A 24,658-nucleotide genomic window follows, 5' to 3' on the forward strand; every position below is an offset into this window, starting at 1 on the left:
CCACAGTATGCATGTAAGCCCTCATTTTATTGTACAGAAGTAATTAAGTAGAAATCCCCACACATCTGTTGCCTGTGAGATTAGATGAAGGAAATGTCTAATGGTAGTAGACAGCAAGTGTTACCAAGCTCCTCAAGTGAATTATCCAGTTAAGTTTCTACTTGGAAGAGGAACAAAACAATAGTAGATCCTTCTAATACCCTTCTCAGCACACACTAAATACCAGGGCTCTCAGAGCCACAGGTGCCTGCAGCTACAATTCCCATGCTACTCTTGACATTTCCACATTCCAAGGAGAGGGAATATTCAGAAGACTATTTAACTCAGTAATTAAAACATAGCAACCAAAGGAGGACATCACAATGCATGTTATAACACCTATAACACTATGGAGAATATTCCATGTCCCATAAACTGCACCAAATCTTCTACTGGGATTAGATCATTCTATCCTGACAATCACTGTAGGTGATAAGTGTTGTTTTTATCCCTTTTGAGATACTGAAGGTCAAAGAGATTAAAGAATTTACCTACACTGCACATTTCATGATCTGTACACCTCATACCCAGGCCAACAGATTACGGACCTGTGCTCCTAACCACAACCAATGTAGTCATGTGTCCCCAGAATGTGGGTAAACCAGAGTGGAAAAATGGTTTTCTGCCATACCAGCTCTTATCCCCAGCTTGTTAATCAAAATCAAGAAGAATAACTTTATGACATTTTCTGGTAAATGGATGGATCTGTTGACTATCATGCTAAATGAAATACGCCAATCCCCAAAAAAGTAAAGGTTGAATGTTCTCTCTGATAGGTGGAAGCTAACCCACAATACATGGGTGGGGGGGGATAGAAGTTCAGTGGATTAGACAAAGGGGACTGGAGGGAAGGGAGAGGAGATGGGAAAGGGAAAGAATGAGTGAATCTGACATATCTTTCCTATGAACATTTATGAATATACTACAGTGAATCTCACCATCATGTACATCCACAAGAAATTAATTAAAAAAATTTGGATAAATGGCAGAAAGAACAATATCAGGAAGGGAGCAGGGGGTCAGGAGACGGAAGGAGAAGGAAAAGTACTGGGGTCTGAATTAGAACAAAATATATTCTATGCTTGTATAAAATGGATTCTACTGTCATGTATAACTAAAGAGAACCAATTAGAAATTTAAAAAAAGATAAAAGAAGACAAGTCCACTTGGGAGAAAATATTTATGAAACCACATATCTGATAAGAGACTATTACCCAAGATTAAAATTCAACAATAAGGAATAAACTGATTTAAAAATGGGCAAAAGACTCATACATCTCACCAATGAAGAAGGCAAATGAAGTTATGAAAAGATTCTGCACATCCTATGTCATCGAAGAAATGCAAATTAAACCAGCAATGAGATATCCCTGTGCACCTCTAAGAATGGCCAAAATCCAGAGCACTAACAGCACCAAAGGCTGGTGAGGATGCAGAGCAACAGATTTTCTTACTCATTTGCTGGTGAGAATGCAAAATGGGACAGTCACTTTAGAAGACAGTTTGGCAGCTTCTTATAAATTTAAACATACTCGTACCATATGGTCCAGCAGTCACCCTCATTGGTATTTATCCAGTTGGATAAAAAACTTGTCTCCATACAAAAAACTGAACACAGATGCTTATAGCAGTTTTATTCGTAATAGCTAAGAGTTGGAAGCAACCAAGATGTCCTGCAGTAGGTGAACGGAGAAATAAACTGAGGTACATATAGACAAAGGAATACGATTTGACACTAAAAAGAAATGAGCTATCAAGCCATAATCAAAATTCACAGAGGAAACTTAAATGCATATCACCAAGTGGAAGAAGCCAATGTGAAGAGCTATATCTTGTATGATTCCAACTCTACAATATTCTAGTAAAGGCAAATCTATGGAGACAATGAGAAGATCATGGGTTACCAGGGCTTATGAGGGAGAGAGCGATAAATAGGCATATCACAGGGGATTTTTAAGTTAGTGAACTATTCTATGAGATAGCACAATGGTGGACATCTGTCAATAGACATTTATCAAAACTGGTAGATTGTACAACACCAAGATTAAACCCTAATGTATACACTGGACTTTGGTAATGGTGTCAATGTGTGCTCATCATTTGCAGCACAAGTACCACTCTGTGTGGGATGTGGACAGCCCAGGAGGCTGTGCATGTGTGAGGCAATTCATTCTACTGTATTTATATTCCCATCACCTTTCTTTCCCTTCATTCCTATTTGTCTAATCTAATGAACTTTATTTCCCCTTCCTATCTTCCCTTGTTATGAGTCAGCATCTACATATCAAAGAACATTTGTATTTTTGATAATTGCCATTCTGACTGAGACGTAATCTCAGTGTAGTTTTTTTTTTTGTATTACATTTTGTGTTACTCTGGTTTAATATGTAAGTCAGGACACTGGACCTGAGTACAGTGTGTGTGCACTACTCTATGCCATTTTGGCCCCTGTGTATTTATGCAACTACTCCACAGTTTTTTATTCACAGTGTCATCCAGCATTGGCAAGATACTCAATACTCTTGATTCAATGAGCAAAAGAATAAGCCCATCACTGAGTAAAAGACTGAATAGTTGACATAAGTAACTGGCATATAGTTCTGATTTGAGTATGGGCTCAATCTGACAAATCAATTTTACTCATGAAAACTCTCAAACAGAGCTCTTTATAGATGTGTGAATTGGGAGTGCCCACCACACTTCAGGTTAGCTAACTGAGCCTGTGTGAATTTAATTGGCATCCCCAAAGCATTCTTTTTGTTGTTGTTCTAATCAGTTACACATGAAAGCAGAATACACTTCGATTCATTGTACACAATTGCAGCACAACTTTTCATTCTTCTGGTTGTACATGAAGTGGAATCACACCATTCGTGCAATCATATATGTATCTAGGATAATGATGTCCATCTCATTCCACTGTCTTTCTTACCGTTATGCCCCCTCCCCCCCTCTCACTCCTCTCAGCCTAATGCAAAGTTCCCCCATTCTTCCCTTTCCTTGACCACCACCCCCATTGTGGATCAGCATCTACATATCAGAGAAAAACATTTGGCCTTTGGTTTTTTGGGGGTTGGCTTATTCCCTTAGCATGATATTCTCTGACTCCATCCATTTACCTAAAAATGCCATAATTTTATTCTTTTAATTCTGAGTAATATTCCATTGCATATTTCTATACCACAGTTTCTTTATCCATTCATCTATTGGAAGGCATCTACATTGGTTCCAGTTTAGCTATTGTGAATTGTGCTGCTGTAAACATTGATGTAGCTGCATCACTGTAGTATGTTGATTTTAAGTCCTTGTGTATAAACCGAGGAATGGGATGGCTGGGTCAAATGGTGGTTGCATTCTAAGTTTTCTAAGTAATCTCCATACTGCTTTCCAGAGTGGTTGCACCAATTTGCAGTCCCACTAACAATGTATGAGTGTACATTTCCCCCCAGATCCTAACCAGTGCTTATTGTTGCTTGTATTCTTGATAATTGCCATTTTGACTGGAGTGACATGAAATCTTAAGAGTAGTTTTGATTTGCATCTCTCTCATTACTAGAGATGTTGAACATTTTTTCATATATTTCTTGATCAACTGTATATCTTCTGAGATGTCTGTTCAGTTCCTTGGCCCATTTCATTCTTATTGAAATACTGTAACATGAAAATAGGGAAAAGATAAATAGCATATTCCAGATGATTGGAAAGATACAATCCTATTTTCATGGAAAAACAAATTTCAAGGCTTTCTTGTCAGATCTCAGAGCAAGTGACATTGAAAAACACCGTCTAGAAAGAAAAACAAACATGCCTTTGTTTTAAGTAGAAGGGATAATCATCAAGACTGAGTTTGAAAGCGAGAAAACCAAAAGCTGGAGCTAAAAGTTGTTTCTGGTGTCAGTTATGGAGGAAACACACCAGACCCTGACATGGAAGAGCAGTGTCCTCCTGTGGGAAAGGCAGGAGGCAGGCTGGGCTGGGCCAGGGAAGTGGGACTTGGGGACATGCAGCAGAGTCAGTTCCTAATCTGGGCAGTGATGCTATCCAGAGAGCTATAGCAGGGTTATTATTATTATTATTTATTATTATTATTGCTATTGTTGTTATAATTAGATCTCAGCACTGACAAACCTCAAAAGCTCCAGGTAGAAGTCTTAGCCTTGAAACACAATTGGACTTTGATTTGGCCAAATGGAAGTAGAAAAAAAATTATTCCTCTTGTCTGCTCAGTTAAGATTTTTCAGGAATCATCTAATCATTTGTATAGGAGTAACATCATCCCTGAAAGAAATTATCTTAATTACAAGTTTCATGTTACAAAAGACCCTCAGGGGGAAAAAAAAAAAAAACCCCTCTGCTGGACTTGAGACTCCTAACAACTTCACATATGGCTTTCTTTTCAGAAGTATCTAATGGGCCAGGAGACTAGGAGGACTACCATGGGTCTCTATGTGCTTCTCCCAGATAAGCTGAAAATAGAAACTGAGAAAATTTAAATGTCTATGATTTCTCATTACAGTTAATTTTGTTCAGAAAGTATTTTTGCATATGTTTTATATATTTCTATTAGAGAAAATAGGCACTTGTTCTGCAGACTTCCAAGAAAATAACAGAAGTTAAGTCAGAATTTATAGTGTGCCCACAGTTGCTGACCTTAAAACACTAATAAGGGGGTCAAAGTCCTCTCACCTACCCTTTGCTAGATCATCTAATCATTTCCCAGCTCAGAGCAAAACCCTTCCAGTCTTTACCAACCCAAGATTCAGGCCAGCACAGGCTTCTGAGAATCCCAGACTGACCCAGCATTGTTGCAAAGCAAGTTCTATCTGGAGACTGCTGAATCTTATATCTCAGAGGCAATGAAGATAAGAGAAACCCCTTGATTTCTGTTTGCCTCTTTATGTCCTGAAATTCCCATCTTGTTGTGAATAAAATTTCAAAATAAGTGTAGTCCCAGAGAGGGGTTATATTTCTGAGTTTTTCAAGATTTAAAGATCATGAAAAATTGACTATCCTCTGGAAAGATGGGAAAAATAGAAAGATCAATTAACACATTCAAAGAGTCTATATTCAGAAGGAATCTGTCTCAGGAATTTAGCTAATGTAAGTCAATAAGAATACAACATAAAAGACAAATGAAAAAAATGAGTGAAATTATCAGTTTGCAAAATCATGTTACTATGTGAGATGAAAATACAAGATTGGTTTTGAGAAACCACTGGGCCTAAAAAGAAATTCAATTAAAGAAGCTGATTATAAAATGAACAAATAGAAAAGGCAATTAGCTATTCTATATAGGGCTAGAACCAATTCAAAAATATAATAAAAAACAAAAGATTGGCTTTTCAGTAGCAGTCAGTGCAGAATGCATACGAATAAATTTTGAAGTAATTGTGGTTACATATGAAGAAAATTGCAAATTTACTGAGTGACATTTAAAAATTTAATATTGAAAATCTATTCAATGTTTCTGGTAAAAGACCAGAATTAAAGGCCAGAAACAAATCAAATATACACAAGAATTTGGAATATAAGAAAAGTGCATTTGAAATGAGTTAGGTCAAAAAAAAAAACTGTTGAATAAATAGTCACTGTCCCTGTGCTGCAGCAGATTGGCATTCCTGCTTTTCTGAACATGCTTAACCTTGAGTTTAGTAAAGACATCTACCTGTTCCCTCGGACCTGAACAATCTTTCCCTAAAGACTATCCTTGGTCTCCGTTCGATACTCTCTAAAGAATATCAGCAGCTTGAAGTCTTTATAGCCCTGGAGCTTATTTTATCTATGCCTTCCAGATGTTCGGCACAATTTCTCACGAGTATGCAAAGTAAGGAGTCTCCAAATGGTTAAAAACCCTTATTTGGTCTATGACTAAAACAATGGGATGTACAAAATTTTGAACATGGTATCTTCGGGCTTCTGAACTAACAGATCCAGTCTGCCATGAAGAGGAAACAATATAGGAGCCAAACACAAAGGCCACTTTTGGCTTATCTTAATGGCACATCCCCAACCCTGTTCTCTACCACTTCATATTTGGATATAGCACCTATCACTCTGTGACATTATAATCCATATTTATTTGGTTTTGTGTTTATTCTCTGCTTTCCTCATTAGAAATGTTAACTCTATAGAGCCATCTTTATTTTACTTCCCCAGTGCCAAATATAAATAAATAAATGAAATGAATGCCTGAAGAGAATGGGATCCTAATAAACATTTGCTGAATGAAGAAAGACAGGAAAAGATTGAGAAGGGAAATATACAAAAATAATTCAAAGATCCCAGTGCAACAATGAGATTATTTTCAGGAAAACTGAATTTATTTAATTAGAGTAGGAAAGGATTTTTGTAGACATCATTAAGACTAATAGATCAGACTAAAATTTTTTAACTTATGAAACTTCAATTATAAAGTTAAAATGTTAAATAAAAATAGGATTATAAAAATATATACAACAGAAATAGTATGTACATAGTCAATAGAGTTAACATGCTCACCAACTTAGGACTTCGTATACATCAATAAATAGAAGATAAATACTTAATAGAAAAGTAAACACACATATATGAGCAGGCAAGAGCCAAAAGGAAATGCAATTTGCCAGTAAACCTACTTTCAGTGTTCAATTTTGCTACAAACCAAATAAATGCAAATGAAAATAGCAACGAGCTGCCATATTTTTCAATAAAAAAATAAAATAGTTTTCAGGACATTGGTAGTACTTTAGGCCATTTTTATTCAATATAATCTGAAGTGGTATCAATAGAATGCTTTGAAAGTATCTATCCCTGGATTATATTTTACTTTTTAGAACTTTCCAATCACTCACAATTGGTACCTTGTGATAAAAATGTAATTCTACATAAAAAAAAATAAGTAGTATGGTAAACCTCCAGCTCCCAGAGTATGTCTATTCTGAAAAATAATGCCCCAGCACTGAAAACTACCTAGGGTATTGTAGCTTTCAGTAGCACAAATGTGGGTGGATTGTTCTCCGCTTTGGACCAGGGCTGGTAAATGAGGGTTAATGGTGCATGGAGAAATTTTGAAGGACAAATAGAGGTTTCCCAGGAAAGGACTATAGGCAGATGAACAGGGTGTGCAAAGGAAGAAGGAGCACGAAGCAACATGAGCAGTGTAGTATGTGAGTAAACAAGAGACACTTGGAATTCTCAGTGACCAGAAATACTAAAAATATATCACGTAATAGAACTTGGGTTAAAGGTCACCTCACTGGTTATGAATTCAAGACAGGGGTTTTGATGAGACAAACAAGAGTTGACAAGAAAACCAAGAGCATATTCCTCTGATCTCTCACTCTGGGAAGGCTAGAAAGGCCAGGAGTGTTCCAGAAGAGGTCCTTAGGCCCCTTTCTTATTCATCAAGCAGTTATTTCTCTTTCTCAACTATCAAGAAATGGAGCTAGTTGCAGGGAAGTAGTGGTGGTGGCAGGAAATGGACCACTGGGGCACCAGGCAGTGTGTTTTAGAGTCAGTGGTTTACACAGTGGTTCTGGAAAACCAGCTGACAGCCTGAGATCAGGTGCATCCCCTTCTTGACCTGAGGAAAACCCATTGTCATCTTTACTCATCATCCAGGCAACTCAGTGAGAATTCCCTGGGCTGCTTTTGGACTATTTTACTTGCCATACCAGATATCCATATCATTTTATCAATTTTGAATTCACTGAGGCTGGATTTGTGAGCCCAGCTAACTGCTCAACTAGTTTTTCTTTTGTTTATTTATTAGTACATTTACACTTATATGATAAGGTTGTTATTTTGTGAAAAGAAGCCATAGAAAGATGCTTATTGATAATGCAAGTGGTGGCTCTAAAGAGAAAAATTGATAGTTCTTAGATAAAACAACTGCTGGATAAATGAAAAAGGAGAAAAATACTAACTTGTCTCCAAGTTTGAATGGGAACATGTTTAGCATTTAGAAAGAAATAAAGGTGAGTTATTAAATTGTTTTAATGATTCACTGAGCCAATTCAAAATTTGTTCCTTAATTTCAAGATAAGATAATTGAATAATGTGGTTGTTAACTAACAATGTTAACAGGTGTCTGGCTCTTTACAGAGACCTATGCAGAGCAAAAATACCATCAAAGCTTTGAAACAGCACATACTGCAAAATAAAAAGTTGGAAATTTTAGGAAATCATTTCCTTGGCAGATTTTAGATAATAGGCTTTTGTGAAGAGAGGTCTTCATAATCACACCTCTATACAAATGTGGACTCTATAGGAATAATTAACATCATTCATCACTCTTGATCGGTGTTACTATGGAGATGTGAATGCAATATTGTGTAGAGGTTATTTTCATGACAGAATATACTGTAATTGCTGTCTAAATTATATTACTACTGCATTTAGAGAATCATCATGGAAGTCACAATTTTTTCAGTTATAATTTATTGCATTGTATGGAAAGAAATTATATGACATTTCAGAGAATAGAATCTGACAACTGTCTTGGGATATTTCCTTTATAAATACCAAAGACTGCATTGGTACTGTTATAGGAAAACCTAGGAGGCAAAAAAGAACAGAAGATAGTAATGAGGAAATGGGAGTGAAGCAGTACTTGCACTGGTCTTTCCAGCCATTCTTAGGAGTAGGAGTCACAAAAGAATCACAATCATGGGAGTTACAGAATCCTACTGGTTTTCTACAAACATTCTCCTGGAAATGGTCTGAGGAAAAACTGGAAAAGAACTAGAGTGGAGGAGGCAAGGTCACAACTTGTGAAACTTGTTTAATAGTCCTGAAAGGATAAGTCTCCAAAGCTAATCTCATATCCAGTGATCTTCATTCCTAGTTTGAGATTACGTGCAACTGGAAGCATTTTGAACTACAAATGCCCAACCATTCTTCCAGATCAGTTACATTAGAATCTCTGGAGATGATACCTGGGCATCAATATTGTATGAATATTCTTTTTACACTTCTCCAGATGATTCTGGTGTTAAGAATGCTGCTTAAACCAATCAATGCCAAATAAAGGTAGACATATTTTTAAAGTAATTAGTAGATAGAACTTCATGAGGAGTGACTGATGGGAATGGAGGAACAGCGAGGGTCTTATGCCAAGATTTAAATCTTGCACAGCTTGGAGAATGACGTAGAAATCATTAAGATTAGAAACTGTGGAGGTTTCTCTCAGAGTTGAACGCGTTTCAAGACTTGAATTCACTCCAAGTTATAGTCTCTTCAGAATCTAACATGCCCTATGAGCCTACAGGCTTGGACTAGCAATCAACAATAAAATATCTCTAATTTTGGAAAAATAATTCTTTGCTGTTATTGGGAGAATTATAGTTTCTCTAAAGTCACAAGGGAATCATGGCTTGACTCCAGGTGACTGTTTCTTAAGGGAGTTGAGGATATCTAAATAGCAACATCCCTTCATGGGATCTTGCTCCCATGTAAGACTAAAGTGATGATTTCTTTAATACAGAGGAGTACCAAGTCTCCTCGGAGGACAGTGTTTCTCATAAAGGGGTCTAAACGGCCATGCAGTTTCATATTAGTTGTAAGATTTCAGTCCTCTTGAAAAGCCATATGCACCTCAGATGTTCCCTATCACATTCCTGCCAGCCTTATTTGTTATTCCCTTGATAGTTCTCTCCACACTGAATGACTACATTTTTTTCTGAGATGTTTTTGTCAGGCAGGATTTCTCCTAAGACTCTCTCAGTACTAGCCTTATAATACCCTTAGAGCTAGTTACCAGTCACTATGGCCATTGGCTGGATTGCTCCGATTACCTAGGTCTGAATCATGAATTCACCCCAGATGCAGAGCATGTTGTCACTACCCTGCAAATCATGTGGATAAAAACCTGCTTGAGGGGAGGATTTTCGAGATATTGTGTTCAAAAGAAGAAACGTATAGAGTAGGAGAAAACAAGAGATGAGTAAAACCTTAGGGAGTTTCCCAATTTTTCAGTCCTCTGAATCTCATCAAGGTTAGAATCTTTAGGAATGATTCACAGACGACTCCTTCCCCAAACTTTCTTAACTATCTTTCCAGATATTCTCCTTCCCTGGTCTCCTTGCAGAGCTTTGTGCAGAGGCAGAGTTGGGTAGCTTCAAGGGGAAGGTCTGGAGGTTACAGAAAGTTTATTATGCTGGAAGTCAGTGCCGTATCTGGCAGGACCACCCCTTTTATTTCTTATCACAGAGCTCCACTTACTTCCTCTATTTTCCTGACTTTCATAAAGAGATAAGTGTTTTAAAGAAATAAATTTTACAAATATAAAATTTATAAATAAATAAATAAATATGTGTCTGGGACCACATTACCAACATACCCATATCCTCTTCTCTAAGGAGCAAATTTTGTGTAATAATAGAGCTAACAAACCGACTACTGAAGATCCAGAGAAAACATAACAGAGCTTGTGAAAAGCAGCGCTTAATGAGTTAATTTACCAAAGCCTGAAATGGAGGTTTAAAATGTTCATTTCTTTGAAATCGTATTTAAAATTTTTAATAGTTTACTCTGAAGAAATCATAGAAAACTGCTGATTAAGCTTTTGGCAGAGATTTTCATCACAGGGCTATTTATAACAGCAGAAAATTATAAACAAGTTAAATGCCCAACATTGAAAGAACAGTTAAGTAACATTTGCAAACCTATTTGAAGAATATTGTGTACCATTAAAAATAATGTTAACCACAAATTTGTGATAAAATAGAAAATATCTCATTGTAAATGAAAAGCAAGATGGAGAATTGCATATGCACTATGAACTCCTGGTATAATAAAAATAAAACTTTACATTAAAAAGAAGAAAAATAAAAAGGATCACTCCAGAATGTAAATTAATGTTGGCTTTTGGTGATGATAAAGCATTTTATTTTTCTCTCCCAACTTTCTGCATATGTCTAGTTTCCATATTTTGGGTAAATATAATCAATGTTCAGTTCTCAATTCATCTCCACTGCCCTGTCAGCAGAATTGAACAGCTGATCACTCCCTCCTTCCCCAAACCTTTCTTAACTATCTTTCCAGATATTCTCCTGTATTTTCTTCTACCCTACTGATTCCTCCTTATCTCTATACCTTGTGCTCCTCATCTTCTCCCTGGTCTCTTAATGTTGGGTGTCTAATAGTTGTATCTCTTCTCCAGCCACACCCACTGTGGGATCTTTAGTGATCCCACATGACAGCATGACTTCAAATGATATCCTATATCAATGACTTCCTCATTCACATCTCCTGACCCCTCTCCCCTAAACTCTTGAAAATGCAACCCTATTAGGTCTCTCCATGGAAAGACATCTTACATAATTTACATCCAAAACTGACTCCTGATCTTCTTCCCGCACACCTGCTCCATCTGGATCTTTTCCTGTCTGATTCAGTCTAGATTTTGTCAAGAAAACAAAGTCATTCTAATTATTAGGTGAATAAAAGAATTTAGTATATACATTGTTGCTTCCCCATCTGTGGGCTCAGTTGGAAAAGTGAAGACCAAGAACCTTGAAGCCAGTAGGCTAGGGAAAGACAAAGGTTGATGGTCCTCAAAAGTTCCCCAGGGAACTACAGCAATTCTCAAGCTCTCCAGAAAAGCTTCTACCAATTGCTTCAGCTGTGGCAAAGCAGCCTCTTTCAGAGAAGCCTGAGATGCTACTGTGAAGCTTGCAGCTGTCCATGTATCTGCCCTCTAGAGACTACTGACAATCACTTTCTCATTTCAAATCTCATGCTGATTCCTCTCATTGGAAAACTCTCACCAGGAACCCTATGCAAATGAATAGTTATACAGTGTGGTTCCTGGATTTTCCTCTCCAACATAGAGAAGTCCACTGGAAGTGGATGGAGGGATGCATAATTGGGAACTGTCAATCTAGCACAGCATTGCAATTGTTGGCAGGCCATTCTTCTAGTTTCTCTGGCCAAAATCTTAGCGGTACATCTGACTCTTCTTTTCCTTTCACCATTTCCAATCTATCAGGAAATCTAGTTGTCACAACTTTCAAACACACCCAGTACAGACAACTACCAATACCATGCTGATCCCAGCTGTAATTTCATTCATTCTTACCCTGACCTCTAACTTGGCATCCCTTCTCCTACCCTTGCCACCTTCACTCCCAGACATTTCTCATTACGGCATCCAGAGGGATTCTTTCAAAACATAAGTTAGACCATGCCATCCCTCAGCTAAGAACCTTGCAATGGCTACTCATTTCACTCAGAGTCAAAAAATCTTACAATGTTCTATAAGTTCTACATAATCTTCCCATTTTCCCTCTGATTTCATCTTCTACCACCATCCCTTTTTGTATAAGTTATCCAAATAATGCTAGGTAACAAATTAACCTTAGACTCAGTTATTTTAAATGAAAAATACTTATTTTTGCCCATGACTGGCAGGTCAGCTGAGAATTGGCTAGTCGCACCCAGGATGGCTCCTAGCCTCAGGTTGTCATCCCAGTGTACTCCATTTTACTTTCAGGAGAATAATAGCATGGGGTACGTTCTTTTCATAATAATGGAAGAAATGCAAGAGAATAAGCAGACATCAAACATATATAAAGTATTGCTTCCATCATGTCATATTTAGTTAGCCAAAGTTACATGGTCAAACCCAATATCAAGGGGGCAGGGAAATAAATGCTACCTAAAATCACATAAATACAACCTCAGAGATGCATAAAGAATTGGGAAGTAATTTTAATTTCCAATGAACTATGTAATTTTTACAGCTACCATAAATTTTGTTTATGGCCTGTCTTTCTCCATGAGAACAGAGATCTTCATTTATAACAGGGACTTGAAACACTGCATTCACAGAGTAAAAGCTCAGTTAATATTTATCAAATGAAGGAACATCCAAAGAATGCTGACCCTCACTTAGCCTTGATATTAAAGATCCAAAGGAGGCTATTTCACCAGAATTTAGGCTCCCTCATGACAAGATTTTGCCAGAACCTGAGGCCAAGCAAGAGTTGATACTGAAAGTATTGTTTTGATTACTGTAGCTTTGTAATAAATGATGAAGTCAAAAAGTATGTCTTTCCATACTTTCTAGGTTCTCTTTCAGGATTATTTTGGCTACTTTGGGGTCCTTTTGTTATTGGTTCATAATCATTTTGCAGAATAGTGGGTTTTATTAGGTCATATTCATTACATGTGCATAACATAATATGAAGAATCGACTTTTCCATGTCTTAAAAAAATGACAATTTGAATTTTTGACAGGGTTGGCATTTAATCTATGAATCAATTCAGGTCATATTGTTTTCTTAATAATATTGAATCTTCTATAAGTGTGTAATAGCTTTCTATTTAATTAGATTTTTAATAAGTAAACAATGTTTTACAGTTTTTAGAATAAAATCTTAACTCTTTGATTAAATTTATTCTTAAGTATTTTATGTTAATGTAAGAAGAATTATTCTTAATTTTATATTTGGGTTATTCATAGCTAGCATATAGAGATGTTTTTATTTCTTGTATCCTACAATTTGCCAAATTTGTTTTCTTAGTGTTGATAGATTATGAAAAATTTAGAATTATGTACCCATGAGATATTATATATGAATAAATAAACTGAAATTGGAAAAGAGGAAGCAAATTATTTTCCTGAAAGTATAAGAATTCCTACTAAGAACAATGTTGAAAGCAGGTATAAGATTAGGAGAAAACTTTCAGCCTTTCATCATTTGAATATCATTGAACATCATTAAATACAATATTATCTGTGGATTTTTCAGAAATGTTCCTTTACGTGTTAAGGAAGTGTCCTTTCTATTCATAGTTTGTTGCACGATTTTTATCATGAGAAAGACTTTCCTGTGTCACTTAAAATAAACATGTGTGGTTTTCCCCCTTCATTCCATTTACATCATGTATTACATTGATTTATATTTAAAGTAATTGCTGATAAGATTTGCTTCTGCCACATTTTCTGTTTTCTACACACTTATAATTTTTTGTTTTGAAATTTTTTGACATTCTTCTTTTGTAAATAATAGATTTTTTTCTAGTGCATGGTTTTTAATTTCATTTTCATTTTTATTCCTGTATGTTTTCCTGTATGTTTCTTTCTTACTAGTTACCCTGTGAATTGCAATCAGCATATTAACATAAAAATCAAGTTTGAATTAAGACTAATTTTATTTAATAACAAAAACTCTCCTTTATAGTTCTGCCCCTTTTATGTTGTTATTGTTACAAATTGCATTACCTCTCATTGTCCTTAACACATATGAATTATTGTTTTATGAGTCTGCTTTTAAATCATATAGAAAAAAAGAGGAATTACAAATAAAATATGGCAACAATATTTGGCTTTTATATTTATGTATATGCCTAAGACTATTATTCTTTTTTCCTTCATATGGATTTGAGTTACTATCTAGGGCCTTTCATTTCAGCCTTAAAGATTCTTCTTAGCATTTCTTCTAGGGCAGAGCTACTGGTAAGTTTTTCACCCAGTTTTCATTTCTGGGAATATCTCCTTCTCCTTCTCCTTCTCCTCCTTCTCCTCCTCCTTCTCCTTTTTTTTTTTTGTTTTTTTTGTTTTTTTTTGTTTAATGGTACTGGGGATTGAACCCAGGGGTGCTTAACCTCTGAGCCTCATCTCCAACCCTTTTTTATATTTTATTTAGAGACAGAATCTCACTGAGTTGCTTAGGACCTTCCTAAATTGCTGAGGCCGGCTTTGAACTTGTGATTCTCCTGCCTCAGCCCTACAAGCCTCTGGGATTACAGATATGTACCACCCGACCGGGCCTCTCCTTCATTTTTAAAAGATGACATTACTGGATATAGAATTCTTGATTGGCAGAACATTTTTTGAATATTTTTTTAAAATAATTTCAGTTGCAGATGGACATAATATCTTTATTTATTTATTTTTATGTGGTGCTGAGGATCAAACTCAGTGCCTCACACATGCTAGGCAAGTGATCTACCACTGAGCCACAATCCCAGCCCTTGAGTACTTGAAATATGTCATTCCTCTGTCTTCTGGCCTCCAGGGTTTCTGAAAAGAAACCTGCTATTAATCTTATGGAGGCTCCTTTGTACATAAAATAATCTTTCAGATTGCTTTTAAGATTCTTTGCCTTTAGAAACTTTATAATGTGTCTTGGTGTAGATATATTAGTTTATCATCCTTGAAATTTACTGGGCTTGTTCACCTGTGTAGAATCATGTTTTTCTTCAGATTTGGGAAGGTTTTGGCCATTATTTCCTCAATTATTCTTTCCACTTTTTTTTTTCTCTTTTACTCCCTCTGGGATGCCCACAGGTATAAGCCAAGGGTGCTCTCAGGCCTTTTCTGACATTTCACCCTACCTGAGCACTCATGTGAACTTCTTGATTCATCTATATACAGCAATGATTTGAAAAATCATGATTCCTCCACATACCTTCTTTCCCAACCTTGTCTTTCCCACACTTTTTCATTTTTCATTTTTTTCTGTTATTCCTTGCTCAGACTGCTGCCACCAATATATTTGCCTGTAAGCATTTTGGAAAGCACAGCTCAGCATATTCCCCAGCCCTGGGAACACTCTGAATCAGACAAAACTAAGTATATTATGTGTATGGCTAAGACTATTATTTACTTTATAATTGTATTTACTTTAACAGGCTTAGTAATGCTTTATACCACTCCTTTAGGTAACCTCCATACACAGGTCAAAACACACAACCACAAGTTTTTTAGAATAAGGTCTATATCTCTCTCTGTGGCACTAACAACCAGTAGTGCAGTGTCCTTAAGGGCACCAGTGATCTGGGAAATGAATGTGGCAACTGAGCAATTTAAAATGCTATAACATTCACTTTCCTTGATTCAGTGGTTTCTTTCTTCATTCAACTTTCCCCGGTTGTTCTAAGTATTTTGTTCATTTGTTGTATTCCATAGTTCTGTGAAAGTTCATTCTGCTAGTTTTTTGTTTGTTTACCAGTTTATTAGTTGATGGAAGAACAGGGCCTTGGAGATTCCTACTCTGCAATTTTTAGTAACATTACTTCTAATTTTTTTGAACTTATGAAGTTAAATATATAGGTAATGAATTTCCTTCTCTTTTCTTTTCTAATGTAAGAATTGGGAGACCATAGCATTTCTCAAGGACTGGTCAATTTCAGCTTAGAAGTTCTGATGTGTTATTTTCATTACCATATAGTTATTATATAGTCTCTAATATCTACTAGGATATATTTTTGACAAATTATTTAGAAGTGTTTTTTTAATTTACAAAAGTAGTAGGCTTAGCCTGGCACGGTGCACAACTGTGATGGCAGCTGCTTAGGAGGTTGAGTCAGAAGGATCACAATTCACAGCCCACCTCAGCAACTTAATGAGGCCCTAAGCAACTTAATAAGACCCTGTATCAAAATAAAATATAAAAAGGACTATGGATGTGGTTCAGTGGTTAAGCACTTCTGGGTTCAATCCCTGGTACAAAAAAAAAGTGCTAGTTTCATTTAGTTACATTTTTGGTTATTTTTTCCAGCTTAATTATCTTTTATTTTTTTAGATTTTCTTAAATTGGATGAAACTTGACATATCATCTATTTCATATGTCCTTATAATGATGTGTTCTTCAGGTTTGAGAAACATTATTTTGTATATTTACATTAAGTTTATTTAAAGTGTAGGTCAATTCTCCTCTAATTTTACTGATGATTTTTAATCTACTTGATCTATAAATAAGAGATGTTGCTAAGATCTGCAGTTATGGTGTTGGATTTGTGAACTTCTCCCTGTAGTTTAATCAATTTTTTTTAATTTTATTTACTTTAACAGGCTTAGAATTGCTGCATCTTCCCGGTGAAATGCACTTTTAATCAATATAGAGTAACACTCTTTATCTCTGGTAATGCTTTGTGCTTTAAAGATTTTATCTTGTATTGATATAGCTACAGAATCTTTCTTTTAGTTAAAGTTGAAAAATAAATTTCAGATAAATATTAACATTTTATACCTATATTTTAGGTGCTTTGTTTTTCTTCTTTCCTGAAAGTAAGTTTCTATATGCCTAGCCTTGTATCCCAGTTGTTCACCTGCTACAAGGGTGACAGTAGGCCTCAGGATAGAAGGTTCAGAAAGAGCAGAGGAGAAGGGAAGGGGCCCCAGTGCTTGGTAACCTTACTGGCACCTGGCCAAGGTTCAAAAATTGCTCACTGAACTGTCAAAGTGAATTTTAATGTCCAGGCCTTCTTCCTAGAATTAACCTCAGACCCCAATGAGGTCTCTACATCTCCTTTGTATTTGAAACTAAAGGTGTCCCATTGGAAAGCCCCAGCCCCAGGACCTTCTGCTCATGATGAATAGACAATACAATCCAAAATAGCATCCATTGGCTCTTCAAAATCATTTTCTCAGCCTAAAGTTGAAACATTGTCTGAAAAATCACACTAGATATTTAAAACCAGAACTTTGTCAGGTTTATTGTATCTGAGTATTGCTGTCATTCATTGTTGTGAGGCTGAGGTCGTGGCTCAGTGTTAGAGCACTTGCCTGGCATGTGTGAGGCATAGGGTTGATTCTTAGCACAGCATATAAATAAAGATCCATTGACGACTAATATATATATATATATATTTCAAAAAAAGAACATTCATAGTCACTACCTCCAGGCTTCTTTCCCTTTCTCTTTATTATCTCCTTCTAGATTTCCAGTGAGATTTCTTTTTGGACTTTCTCATTTTATTCATCGCATCTTCTTAACTTCTGTGATCTACCTCTTTGTCTCTATTGCTTCTGGGTAATTTTTCTGACCAATCTTCAACTTTATTAATTTTCCTTTTGTGTGTTTCTGATCTTCTAATTTTTTTCACTGAGATTCTGGCTTTAATCACTACATAATTTTTCATTTTTCAAAATTATGTTTTGACCTTGGTTAAGTATATCTGGTCAATTGGAGACTCTTTTTAATCTTATCCAAGTTATAATCCCCTGTTTTATTTGTTTTCATATATTTTTAAATAGTATGTGATATTGTTTATCTGGTATTTTCAATGTATCAAATCTTTGTGCATCTGATTACTGTGTGTATAAATATGTTCATGTTTGTTCAGAGGAATCTTTCAAAGGCAACAGTATATTTATAAGAAATTGAAAATAAACAAGGCAAATAAAGCTCTTTGTATTACTATAAAAATAGTTTTGACCTGGTAGAGGGTCTTAATGACCCTCAGATATTCTCCAACTACATTTTGAGAATCATTTCTTTACCATCCACTGATGCAATAAATTTTTTCTCCCCTGTGCATCTAGAATTGCACTGCCTAGGTGCCAATCTTGGAAAAATTGAGAAAATGAAAGCTCCAATCATTTTCCATGGGGCTTAATTTTCTCAAAAATTCTGATTGAGAAAGACTGCAAGTAATTTTTAAAATCTAATATAGCTATATAATATAATTGCTTCTTAACCAATATGCTTCTCTCCTCCTTGGCCCCTTCTACTCAGCATTTCTATCACTATGCAATTCTTCATTTGGACATCTGTATCATGAGGCTTTTACTGCCACAATACACATTAATTAAGGGAACCGTAAAAAACCAAATAGTCTACTTCTCAGTTTTTGGATTTCAAATGATTTGGAAGAAAAGATGAGAAGTCAGACTATCTGAGGGCGGCATGGGAGGGGGGGAATAGGGAGGGGCATCAGGCAGGATCAGGAGTCCAACATATTGCCCCAGGGAAGACACTGAGGGGGTTCTGGGTGATGGAATAGGAACTAAGGGAGGGTCGGAGAATTCAAGAGCCAAGGGACCTTTTCATCAAGATGGCTCTGAAGGAAAAGAAAAAATTTACTGCTCATCCCAAAGCCAGAACAGAGATCAAGAAGGCACTGCCCAGAGGTATCCACAGCCACCCCCACACAAAAAAGAAGACCCTATATCACCTACCTTCTGGCAGCCTGAGACACTGTGGCTCCAGAGGCAGCCGGGTGTTCTCAGAAGAGCACCCCCAGGAGAATAAACTTGTCCATGATGCCACAAAGTCTCCCACTGCCACACCTCCAGCCCCCCTAACACTGAGTCTGCCAAAAAGAAGACAAAAGGCAACCACGCCTCATGACCAACAGGCACCAGACCAAACAGGCTGTGAAGAGGCCCTGATGTGGTCAAGGTCAACGCCCAGCTCAGTCCTGATAGGGAGAAGGCGGAGTAGATTTGACTGGCTCCTGATTATAACACTGCAGATGTTGCCAGCAAATTGGGATCATCTAGAGTAACTCTAGCTACCTAATTCTAAGTACACTTTGTTGTTGATGTTATTTTAAAAGAGCAAAGGGACCCTTAAAGACCCTCTGCCCATTTTCTCAGGGGACAGTCCAGGAAACAGGTGAGGTACTGGGTGCTTTCTCCACCTAGCATGAAAACTGAGATGACTGTGTGAGTCTATAAGAGCCAGAAAGCCACACAGGGGTATCTTCAAACTTCAGCCTGGGACAGGATCACAGGAATGTTGGCTGATTAGAAATCCCAGAAGAGTTGGAAAGAGGTAGACACCACTTTGATCTGTCAACAACGAAAGGTAATATGGGCATCTCAGTGGATGTCCATGGTAAGGGTTGGTAGCAAAGATGAGCTGCACATACTCATACACGGCTTGAATCTGGGTGAGCTTTCTGGAGCTTAAAGACTACAAAGATGAGGAAAATAAATAATTGCAATTAAGGTTTTGAGTAGAAGTTCATGCTAGTAATTAAGTTTTAGAAAATGAAGAACATTATTTTTCTTGTACAAGTACAATAATGTCATGAATGCTTTGATTCCAGGATCACTGAGCAGGGGTGACAGGTGCAAAGAGGACAAGAAGGAGATGGAGGGAAGGATTCTGGGTGTTATTGAAGTGCCACCTTCTTTCTCTCAGGACCACATCACACAAGAGGCCCTTCGTGGCTCCCAGCATGTTTACTGCCTGGTTCTGCACAGCAAGGCTCTCAGCCAGGGAATATAATTGATGTGCATAGAGCTAAAGCCCTTGCCAGCATGTGGAGGAAGGGCCTCTAATTCTGGGAGAAAGGAACTGGGCCTCTGCCAGCCTGTACCTTCTATGCTTTCATATAGACATCAGTAAGACCCTGATTTTGGTCTGACAAACCAGGAAAAATAAAACTGTCAGAATCAAGGCATGCTCTTTACTGGGACAGTTAGCCTGGTAATGGAGAGGAATTTTATTGCTCTTGGCATTTGCATAATATCTATTGATCAAGCCTCCTCCAAGCTGCTATTCTTCATATCAGCTTCTGGCAGAGAGGGAGAACTGTTTCTGGCCTCACTATTATAGCTTCTTCATGCTTAGATGTGGCTATAGTCCCCAACGTAGCCTGAGAATGGAGCAGGAAGTCCCCAGGGTAAAATATAAGATGGTCTCCGGCAGAGCAAGAGCATGAGACTGAGATTTTGGGAAACTGCATTTTATTCTCACCTTGCTGTGTGACCTTGGGAAAACTGCCAGTCCACTCTGCTCCTTTCAGTATTCCACACTGCCTGAATCCCTATATTACTGTCATTCTGGGGCCAAAACTGCTGCTACCCCCATTAAAATGAAAATGCAATTGGGAGAATAATTGACCTTAGTCACTAGCTCTGGAGAATCAGTTCATCAGTTAGATTTGCTTACACCTGAGAACTCCTTCTATTCAGGTGAGTAGAAATGGGAAAGCCAGTGAAGGCAGCGTTGATGGAGTATAGGGAGGCTCCTTCTTGGGAGTGGGGTGCATGACACACAGGAGGAGCCAAATTCATTTCAGAATCCCTGACATATAGATCTGGGAGGCACAGTAGAGGTCATCACATCCACTACGCCCCAGTGCTGAATCCCTGAGAAATACACTGAGCATCTTTGCTGGGTAATCACCTGCTCGTAGAGCAAGCTTCTTGGAAGCAGCCCCATATTAGTCTGAAGTCTAACACTTCACCCAAGTCACAGAAATTAAGAGTATGTATGTCAGACATCCTGCCCCCATATATTCTCTTCTCCCAGATAGATAATTCCTGGTCCTTTCTCTGTAAGGTGTGTGACCCATATAGAGCTTAGTTTCCTTGTGGCCAGTCTCAGCCACCGGAGGTTGTGTCCCAAAGAAGCCCCCAACTTCAGTCTAATTCCTGGTGGTGAGAAAATGACACACAGGAAATAATCTTTTGTCTTCAAAAATCTTTTCTGCTTATCCATCTATCTCAGCTTCCTCAGCTTCTCAGAATCTCTTCATTTCCTATCTCCTAGATGCTCTCTTTCCAAAAATCTTTCTAATATTCCCAAGGTAAACAGAAGGGGGTAGAAAGAAAACTGGGAAGATAAACAAAAGAAAGCTTCCATTATTGAGAGCCTATTATGTCCCCAAAACTTATGACATTTAATCTTGATAAAGAAAATATACTTAGCTCAATTTTGTAAGGTAGCAATAAAGATCCAAGGTGTAAGTTGTCCAAGGTCACAGAGCAATTAAGTTGCAAACAGTGGATTCACACAGTGATTATATCACAGGCCAGGCCCAATTACACTCAAAATAATTCACATCCCCCTGAGACAAGCCCTGGTGACCCAGGATTAGGGTGTTGAACAGGACAGAAACGGGAGGAGACCAGTGGCTAACCACATCTTGGCCCTGACTGAATTAACTGCTACAATTAAAGTTCAGTTTCACATCCTTAGAAGGATGCCTTTATATTCCAAGTCTGGTGATACAGTATAACACTGATAATCTGTTGAACATTTAAAATTCAGGCATTAATTAAATCTTTAAGAAACTTCCTGTGTTTGTTCCTCAATCTTTACTTCTGACTCATCTGAGCGCTCAGAAATTGATTAGATGTTTGGGGCAGAGAGAAAGCCTAAGTTAGGAATCTTATCCATGACTCTCTCAATCTGATCTTAAAAGTTGGCCTTGCCCATGCTGCTTGCGCATCTCTACCTGGATGCCTTCTTTCACTTCATGTCTGGGAAAAGTCACAAAGCACCAGGGGCACTCCATAAAACCTGCCTGGTCCCACTGGGTCCCTTCCCTAACAGATTTGCTCAGTCATCCCTACCAAAGACAGATATCACATAACCCTGCATTTAACTATTTTACATGCCGCCCTTTGAGACTGGAACATGAGCAAGCTGAAGACAGGAATGGAGTTTTCTTCCTTATATTCCCAGCACGTAGCATACTGTCTAACTCCAAGTAACCGGCAAGCAATAGCGATTGCCTGATGAGTGTTCATGGAAAAGCTCATTGAGAAAGTCACCAATGAGAAAGATAAGGAGGAATTAAAGGACAACATAAGGATATAATCAGGTGTTCCACACTGGGCTTGGTCTCAAATATCCCATCCTATTGTCAAAGGAGTATTAGCTTCAAGTTCAGCAAAAATGGTTTCACAGGGGAAATGAACATTATGTTGAATCATAAACCTATTTGAGAGCTCATCAATACTGAGGGCTTTGGATTGGGGACCAGGCTGCTAAAGGGATACCTGGAGTTTAAACGCAAAGATTGCATGGGGTGACTTCATCTGGTTCCAAAGCCAATGCTAAGCAGCAGCCTTGGACATATTGAAGGCTCTAAACTCATTTTGACAGCTGCTAAGAATCTCTTCATTTCCTATCTCCTAGATGTTCTCTTTCCAAAAATCTTTCTAAAATTTCTGAGGTAAACAGAAGTGGGTAGAAAGAAAACTGGGGAGATAAGCAAAAGAAAGCTTCCATTATTGGGAGCCTATTATGGGTACCTTTCTCATTTTTAGTTTTTAGTATTTTATGGAGTTCAGAAATCTAATCCTGTGCACACACTACAAGTATCCGTAGATGGATGTTCACAAATGGAATGTGCCAGCTGTCCCCAACCTCTTGCCACCCATCTCTAGCCACACCCCTCACCCACACCAAGAGCAAACTCTGAGGCCCAGACCAACTTCACTCATTCTGTACTTTAACAGAAGAGAATCAATCTCATGGCAAGTGTGCATTTCTTATCTGGCTTCTTTTACTCAGTACTATGCTCACGAGATTCTTTCACATTATTGCATATGGTTATAAACTATTTATTCTTCCTATTGAACTGTGTTCCATTGTGTAAATATACTACAATTGATTTTTCCATTCTACTAGCAATGGGTATTTGGATCATTTTCAATTCAGGGTTATTATAAACAGTGCTGCCTTAAACACACTGAGCACATTCCAGGACACAATGCTCTGTGAGATGCTTGCTTTTATAATTTGTGCTACCTGACTTTTGTATGATGTGCATGAATTCCTTTTTAAAAAATTTAGAAATATCATCCATAACTTTTCAACTATGATCAGAGACTTCACTCCTTCCCTGCTGGCCATTAGGCAGAAAAAACAGTTCAGTATTAACTAACATTTACTGAATGTTCACTGAGTTAACTCTTTATAGGAAGAAAAAAATCTTTTAATATGTTTCCATTTAATCCTCCAAATGACCCAGAGCTACTCCCCTTTCAGACATATGGGAATTGAAACCGAGGAAGCTTTGATAACTTGCATAAAATCATGCAGCTCACAGATGGACAGCCACAGTACAAACGCAGGTCCTGGACTCCGGGGTTTGTGTGTTCAACCTCCAGCCAGGCAGCCTTCTGTTTGAGAAGGCTGGGAGTTCCAGGAGCCTATCAGACATGGGAAGGAGGAGCTGAAATCACAGTAGATCATCCCAGCCCAACACTAGGGATTGTCCTTGCCCCCCCCCATGCCCTAATTAATCAAATCCTCTTGAACATGAAAGAGTGAGATTGGATTTTTGATAAAATGAATGAAAGGACTCTGTTCCCATCTGGCACCCACAAAACTCTCCTATTCAAGCCAGCAGGGAGCATTTCATTGCAACCTGCGCAGCAATTTAATAATTGCCCAAGAATGCTGGAAGATTTGGCAATGTCACAACCCATCTGGATCCACTGGCACCTGAGAGTAATGGAAAGAGCAGGGGTTAAAGGGCTAGGGCAAAGGCAGGCCAACATTTTTGGTAAAGGGCTAGGTATTAAACACTTTAGGCTTTGGAGGCATATGATCTCTGTCTGAACTCTCCGTTTCTACAGGAAAAGCAGGAAAGCAGCCATGGGCTGTATGCAAATGAATGAGTGTGGTTCCAATAACACTTTATTTGTGGACACTGAACTTTGAATTTCTTACCATTTTAATGTTCCCAGAAATGTATTCCTCCTTTTGATTTTTTTTTCTGGCCAAAGAAATATTTTAGAGTCATTCTGAGTTTGAAAGTGATACAAAACAGAGGGCAGAATCTAGAAACTAGGTTTGAATCGTAGCTCTGCCATTTGTGATTTCTGAGGCTTTCAACACATTTCTTAAAATCTCCAGGATTCACTTCCCTCCTGTGGAAATGAGCAAAGCAGGTACTGTGCATGTCGGGCCTCCCTTGTGGCTGGCATAGAGCCATGTGCTTTATATGCTTAATTTAATCCTCATAATGATGGCAAAAGGCTAAGGGACTGAGGATGGAGCTCAGTGTAGAGCTCATGCTTAGCATGTGTGAGGCATTGGGTTCAATCCCCAGCCCTGAAAAAAAAAAGAAAAAGAGGCTGAAAATTATAGTATCGCTTTTAGTAGTTACAGTAATTACAGTGATTAAAAAGTAAATGTACAACTGTGTCTTGACTGAC

At 37.6% G+C, this 24,658-nt stretch overlaps 1 protein-coding gene across 3 annotated transcripts in view; it reads left to right on the plus strand.

Annotated features, from left to right (window-relative positions):
* Positions 1-24,658, plus strand: part of Npsr1 (neuropeptide S receptor 1) — a 191,206-nt gene that overhangs the window by 92,295 nt on the left and 74,253 nt on the right. The gene's annotated exons all lie outside the window — the stretch shown is intronic.

Source organism: Urocitellus parryii, chromosome 3 (assembly GCF_045843805.1).
Source record: "Urocitellus parryii isolate mUroPar1 chromosome 3, mUroPar1.hap1, whole genome shotgun sequence".
NCBI classification, from domain to species: Eukaryota; Metazoa; Chordata; class Mammalia; order Rodentia; family Sciuridae; genus Urocitellus; species Urocitellus parryii.